Source organism: Halyomorpha halys, unplaced genomic scaffold (genome assembly GCF_000696795.3).
Source record: "Halyomorpha halys isolate HHAL.00 unplaced genomic scaffold, Hhal_1.1 Scaffold605.1, whole genome shotgun sequence".
NCBI classification, from domain to species: domain Eukaryota; kingdom Metazoa; phylum Arthropoda; class Insecta; order Hemiptera; family Pentatomidae; genus Halyomorpha; species Halyomorpha halys.
The window spans coordinates 77,142-85,010 of record NW_027110557.1 but is presented as its reverse complement, the minus strand read 5'-3'; positions in this window follow the sequence as shown (position 1 = coordinate 85,010).

Genomic DNA, 7,869 nt, shown 5'->3' with positions numbered 1-7,869 from the left:
AATATATTAGATTATATTTATATCATAGCCCTCGGGTTTGAATGACCCTTCAGCCTGCTGGAGGCAACTCACTTTATTCATTCATGCTGCCTAAATACATCGGGTTGCTACACTACACAGCATACTAATCAATCCGTGACTGGACAAATATAAGTTACATATTTTTACATGATATAATATAATGAGACTTCAGATCTTCAGTACAGTCTCTTTGATTTATGATTTAATATTTTTGTTTGCAAAATATAGATGTAATTTTTTTAATTTATTTACGTGTTGGTATATGTTTTATTTATAAAAAAAAAAAATAACGGTTCCATTTATCTCTTTGCCAAAAAATTAAATTCTAAAATTCTATAAAATTCATTTATTTAATCGAAAACGATAACTCATTTGACAATTTTTAGTTAGTATTAGTTACAATATATGTTGAACTTCCTTATTTATTTATTTTTTTATTATATTGTTTTTAGTGATCACTCATTTATTAAGTAGTTTTATGTCTCGTGTTTGATTGTGATTTATTTAATTTACTCTTCTTTTATAATATATAATTCAATCACTCACCGAAATAGCATTCAATTCAGAGTAATTGGTTTCTTAGCCTGCTGGTTTCCGGGGCCACTAAGTAAGTCCTTTTATTTAAAATGAAGCCGATGGAAAATCTAATTGAATGGTGATCTAGGATTTGAGGGAAATGCAATGAAATACAGGATAACAATGAAGCGTGGTTGCTATTCCTTCCAATCTCCTTTCTTCTGTTGGACTGATCAATCTACTCTCTCATGCTTAAATAGTTTTATTTGAAGGTCTATTCTGTTTTAGATTAGATTTTGTTAACTTTATTTCGTTTAGTAGCATTACACCATTCATAACTAATCTTCTGTTCGTCTGTTGTATTGTCTAATTTTATTTTTTTACATATACCTAATAAAAGAAAAAAAGTTTCACCATATGAAGTTTGACATTGTAGAAACAACTGTTCAAGTTTAAAAACTACTAATGTAGCTTTAATTTTAAATAAAAAGAATAAATATAAAATGTAAATTGGGATTATAAGGGTTTACCTACTTTATTAAAATTTAATGAACGTTTAATATTTACCTATTGGACATACTAGTTTCAAATCGTAGAAGTATTAATCAAATTTTAATAGGGAATTGTAAGCAATTTTATTAGTAGTGTAGTTTAGGATTCATTAATGCAGTAACAGTTGAAAAAAATCTCTAATTTCGCTTAAAACTTCAAATTATAAGCCAGATTCTAAATAAACAAACTTTGTAAGCACCAAATGAAAGATTTATTATTCCACTAATAGATTCAAAACTTAATTTTTAAAATGTAACAGCTAGATTTCGTATTGTTGATTAGAGTAATCGATTTGTTTTTGTTTTTTTACAAATTCCTTAAGTTTATTTGACTGAAGTTTATTCATATTATTCACTATTTTTGTTATCTAAACGAAATAACTTAAAAAATATAGTTAGTTTCGAAATTCTAATTATGGTCAATCGGTGGATTACCAAGACCCAAGACATTTCGCTCCATGCAGTTTCACCTTCTGCCTTGCCTAGCCCTAATGAATCTACTTGAAGAAGTAAAATTGTAGGAGTAAATGTGAATTAAGATGTTAATTTTAGTTCTCTCGGAAGTGAGGTCAATTATTAAATATCTTTCAGTCCTTACAACTATTGTCTTTAATGATTGAAATGAAACGAAGACATTTGTATCCATGGGAGCTAAGGCGTCCAACTTAGCAACAATGTGTCTGCAGCGGCGCCGATCCGAATCCGGCTTGAGTTGTTAACCCCATGAAATGAAAACTTGACCCTCCCATTAAGGTTAGAATAGGTTGGTTACCTGTAGATAAAACCCTCCCCGTATGTCAGAAATGACCAGATATGTGGTAATAAAAAAAGATAGATAGCAGGCAAAGAAAAATATTTTATCGTTATCCTTCTATTAAAAACAATTAATAATAAACAATACCGAATCAACAGCTGTTTTCTAGCAAAGTTCTGAAACACCCTTACTTTCAAAGTATTAATTAAAGTGCAGTCAGAAGTTTTAGAATATAACTGGATGAATTTATGAATATAACTCTCATTTCTAAATATAGATCGCTTTGGCGTTAATAAAGCAAGTACAAGAAAAAATATGATTTACCAAAATCGACCAAATCTCTAAAATAAATATTAACTGTGCTATCATTACTCAGGTGTTTCATATTTTATGCGTACTTAGGTCTTCAGGTTTCTCGTAAAGGACGTTGACGTTAAGGGTTATGAAAATCTCATACTAATTCTGTACATTGCTGATTTTGATATTCATCGAATCTCTTAGTTTTATAGCAAGTAGAATAAATATTCATGCATGTACTAAACTGGTTTAATAACCAATACTCAAATTCAGTATACTAGGTGGCAATAATAATAAATCTCAATTAATAAGAGAAGCTATGTTTCATAAAAATCTCTAATTGAAGGGTACGTTTTTTATATTATTGTAGCCTTAGAAAAAAACCCTACATACGTTCTGGATAATTATGATTTTAATTTTACCAATTATTTTCCGATGCCTTCTTATACATTGACAGTAATAGATAAAATCGACTTGAGATTTTAGTTCGTTTTCAGAAGTTTTCCGACGCCACCTTTGTCCCTTTCATGGAAGAAGATGGTCACTGAGGAAGGATGTCGATTGGAAAACTCCTCTAAAGGCCTCAGGCAATTTGGAACTTGTCCACTGATTGACAACTCACCGAAATTACAGTGCCCCGGTACACCTTTGAGGAGTAGCCGGTCCCTCTGTTCCAACTCAATCCAAGTGTATTCTCCTATCCAGTCTACCCTTTATTGTCTTCAACAATTTATATGATTGTAATACCTTAGTACAATTGGTAATATTTAAAACTAAACAAATAGAATTCAAATTAATTAAATACTAACTTGAATTATGAATGAAACATAAAATTTAGCAATTATCGTTAGATTTCACAAGATTTCGATAAAGGTGATCGCAGGTCCTGGAACAGCTTATGGTTGGTTCCTAATACAATATACGATTGTATATAATTAGTTTGGCTGTATTGGATGAAATGGTTAGTTCATTTTATTTATTGGCAAATATTACAATCTGGTACAAGTTTTTGGGCAATAAATAATGATAACTGATCACATTTTTACTAAAATTAAAAAATAAATAGAATAAATGAAAAAAGAAAGAACTTACCTAAAAAATACAAATAAAATCTCTAAATAAATAAATATGAACAGAAGAATAAATAAAATGAACACAATCAAACTATGTACATGAAGAAAAAATAAATTAATTAATTAAATAAAAAATAAAATAATCACTAGTCACATTTACACTGTTATATACAATATTTATACAATTGACTTGAGGTTTCCCGAGCCCGCTCTATCCCCACGTGTAAGGGGCCCTTTGATATCCCATCGCAACTCTCTCTACGTATTGGATAGAATGGTAATATAAATGAAAACACATAAAGAATACAACATCTTAACCTAATTATATCTGAATACGTTTCCTTTACTAAATAACATTATTATAAACAACTTTATAGCGTTTGTTTTTTGTTTATGTTTTTTTTTTATCAGGATTCATATTTTATTATTAAAAATTAATCAAAACTATGTCGGAAAAAATTCTTTTAAACCGTTACAAGTCAGCAGTATTTAATATAAAAAACAAGGTATTGAATGATGAAAATTTATCACAATTTTATTTTATACTTATGCACTCTACAGTTCTGTAAAGTTTTTGCATTTGCTAAGGGCCATTTTCAAACATCTTCTTTTCTACCCCAGTTACATTATTAAAAACCATTTTCAAATATACAACTGCTTGAGTATTGTAATAATTTGTTTAAATTTCTGCTAACTATCAGATTATTTTTAATATCCATACCTCAGAAAAACAAATTAGCCAGCTTATTATAACTATTGTTAAACGATACGAATAATTATTCCGTACTTGATTTATGTTAGATTGAATTGTAAGTTGATCTGTACATAATGCCACTTACTGATGTATTTTTCCTCCTTTTCTTCAGAGCTTTTATATCTACTAATTAATTAATACATTTCAAAATATTTATTTTTTAAAACTTATATTACTGCTAATAATTTCACTAACAAAATATTTGGGAATAAAAAGAATTTTCAGTTCATTATTTAAGAGACTGGAATCCTCATGCTTGAGAGAAACTGCTCGCAGAATTTGATTACTACAGCACCTACTTGACAAACGACACTATGATAGACTGACCAATTTGGACATACAGAATCAAACTTTGGGGCTCCACTAAACCATCAAATTCCTCCTGTATCCAGTCCTTACAATTCAAAATCGTCCGCATAATCCTTTATTCTCCTTATGACATCACAAATAAACCCACCAAAACTCATTTGTTCTTAATCTCTGATCCTTAACAATCTCTGATAATCTCTGAGGCGTCTACAAAGAAGATAACCAATGGATCTTCTGATTTAAAGCAATAAGTATCACCATTGGGTGGTTCCTTCCTAAGTAGTCACGTATTCTGAAACATATATCACATTAACTTATAGTATTTTTTTTTATATAGTAGTAAATTTCGGAGGGAGTAGATAGTTCATTGGTAAGGCAGTGGACTACTAACTCCAAGGATCCGGGTTCAAATGTGGCTATGGCAGATAATTATTATCCGTTTCACTGTAGGCTATGAGTCAGCACTGTGGGTTGGGTCCACCCAGCCTCAACTAGCCAGGGTACAAATCTGGCGGTCGAGCGTGATTTTGACCAAATCACATCCTTGCCCAACCGTTGATCTAGTAACAGTACTCCCTTACTAAGAACTGTACCCCTTACCATGACTAGTAGTCTTGGTCATGACTGCACCCATGACTTGTAGCGGTACATATTTATTTTTTTTTAGTAGTAAATTTTAATAAATTTATACGAATACTCCAAGAGTCGTATTTTGAATATTGTCTTGTATATAGTGTCTAGGATGAAAATTAAATTGTCCGAAAACGACCAATAGGAAGAACCGAAACGTTATAGAAGTATGAAGTGTTCAAGTATAAAATAGAACTGTGTAAACAGTTTTTATTATTGTATGATTTTATATTTGATATATCTATAGTTTTTTACATATCCATCCTTAATATCTAACAATTAACTAAGCCAAATTATTATTCTCTCTTAACAATAAGAATAGTTATTCGTATCAAATTTATAGGAGATTGTATTGTCAGTCGATTTGTACCCTCCATGATGCCACTTATTTCACATAACCTAAGTAACAACAAGATGTTACTGCATAAAGAATAAGCAATAAAAATTTCCAACATTGTTAAACTTCGTCAGGAAAAAAAAAAAAAAAAAAAAATGAAAGACCGGGAATCATTACTATTCATGAAAGAAATACTCATCCACGAGTTTTTTTTTCTCGACCCCATGGGACCCAACCCCTCGCTCACTCAGGTCAGACAGAAGTTCCACTGATGGGACTTTTTAATGTCACAATTGTTTTACACTCCAAGAGCAAGAATGAATGGGGAACAAATCAGAAATTTACAGGATAAATCGAAAATAACTCAGAAATAAATATCTTCTCTCAAAATGAAAACATTGTATTTAACTTATTTATTTTCTATGAAAGAAACCAATAATTCTTCATATCTCCTTTATTTCCATCTTCTGGACAATGTATCTTACTTTTAAGGGATTTGTCCAGATTATAAAATTTTATATTGTCTTTAGTCCTATTTTATTTTGTAGACTATACATCTACTTGTTATGCTTTTGCCTATTGGACTGTGGATTTTATTTATTTTATAATTTATACAAGTGGAGTTCAGTATTTCTATTCCATTAATTCTAAAAAATATTTTGCATATAAAATCGTAAACATTTTTATTATAAATGTTTCCATTTTGAATTGTGCAGTTCGTACTCCTTTTTTTAATAACCTTTCTTAGGTTATTAACAGAGAACATTTGCTCTTGAAAATTAAAAAACTATCGCTAGCAGTTTTATGATCAAATGGTAAGATATTTCATCATTAATTCATAATTAATCTGATACAGAAAAATGATTCGACCTTAAGAAAAATCTAGGACCTAAAGTTTTTGATATTTCGGTAGGAGCCAATGAAAATTATTCAGTTTATATACACACTAAAACAAACAAGACTGCCATAGTAGCATTGCACAATGGACTCATACGTCAACCCCGGGTGTTTCTTCGTAAAAATCATTTGAGTAATTTACGGCGATAAACTGACCTCTTCATATACCCTAAAGTTTGGTCAAAACAATTTATTAGTTTTAAACATTAAAAAAAAAATTACATCAGTTTGTATTACCATTAAAACTGAAATTAGACATACCCTGTAGTTATTTTTGGCTGATTTAATTTCGTCCCTTATTGTCCCATTAATCTTAGCTGGAACTAACTACTTTACACATTTTTGTTTTCAGTTACAATTCATCTAAAAGTTTATACTACTATAACTTTATATTGACTACTTTATACAGGTACTTTATGTCTGCATTTATTTTAATTAAAAAATGATAGTTAAACTTCTTAAAAACAAACTATATAAAAGTATAAAACGGTTAAGAGACTTGTGATGTTAACATCTCTCTATTATTTAAAAAATGTTTTGAGTGATTACCGTAAAATGATGATTTTACTTTATATATGATCGCTGTGTAATATTTTACTTTACATGTGATCACCGTGTAATAATTTATTTTACATATGATCATCGTGTAATATTTCATTTCACACATAAGATGGAATTATAAAAATGGGTTGTAAAATAGAGTTTTCATTTGATTGAGTTGCTTCATTTCATCGAGTTATAGTTTGTGAAAAGGGGCTTGTTCTGCCGTTAAGCGGATAGGAGGTACCACTCTAGAATATAAGAAATACTGTTTTTCTAAATATAATAAAAAAAATTGATAAAATAAAATTGATTTTAACTTGGTTAATATAATTCATAATATATCTATATGAATGCAAATAAAACTATAATTTAATTTTTTTTTATATAATATTAAATTATATATTGTAGATATCCTAAAGCTAAAAAGTGAAAACAGTGGAAAAAAAAGTTGGCAAAAGCAGATTTTAAAAACTTATATAAATACTTCCAGATATATATTAAAAATTATAATTTTTATATTGTGACTCGGTTGGAGGCAAAAATATTCGAAAAATTTGCAGTATTATGAATATATTATTCAAAAAATAAATTTTTATAATTATAATTTACAAAAAAAAAAAAAGAAATGTGTGGTTCATTTTAAACCTCGATCTATTTTTTTAATACCAAAATTATTATGTATTTTGAACAGTTGGAAGAAAAAATGTCGTATTTTTTAGTATCAAAATGGTTTTTATTAAATTTTCAACAGAGAGGGTTTTGCCTTAAATCTTGGCAAATTACACTTTTGAAAAATGCAGGTTCCGCGACAATGAATAGAATGTTAGGGAAAAAATACGCCTAAGTGCCAGTCTTAGTTTATTTATGGAGGAAGAACTGGGCCATAAGGTAAAGTGCACTACTACATAAAGAAGAAAGGGCCCCATCTCAAATGAATTCATAACAACACCCGTCACTTTTCTTTTTTTTTTTTTCATTTACAAATGAGCGAGACGAGACGGCATTTCATGGTATGGTTGATTAACTTTGTTATTTCATACAAAAATAATTTAAGAATATTTGTTTTTTTAAAATGTCTTTATTTATTGTTAAATATTGCAATCTGCCAAAGTCTTTGGAAATAAAATTGTGCTCAATCATACCAGAATCACAAAATATATGTACAGACATAATATATTTAATTTATA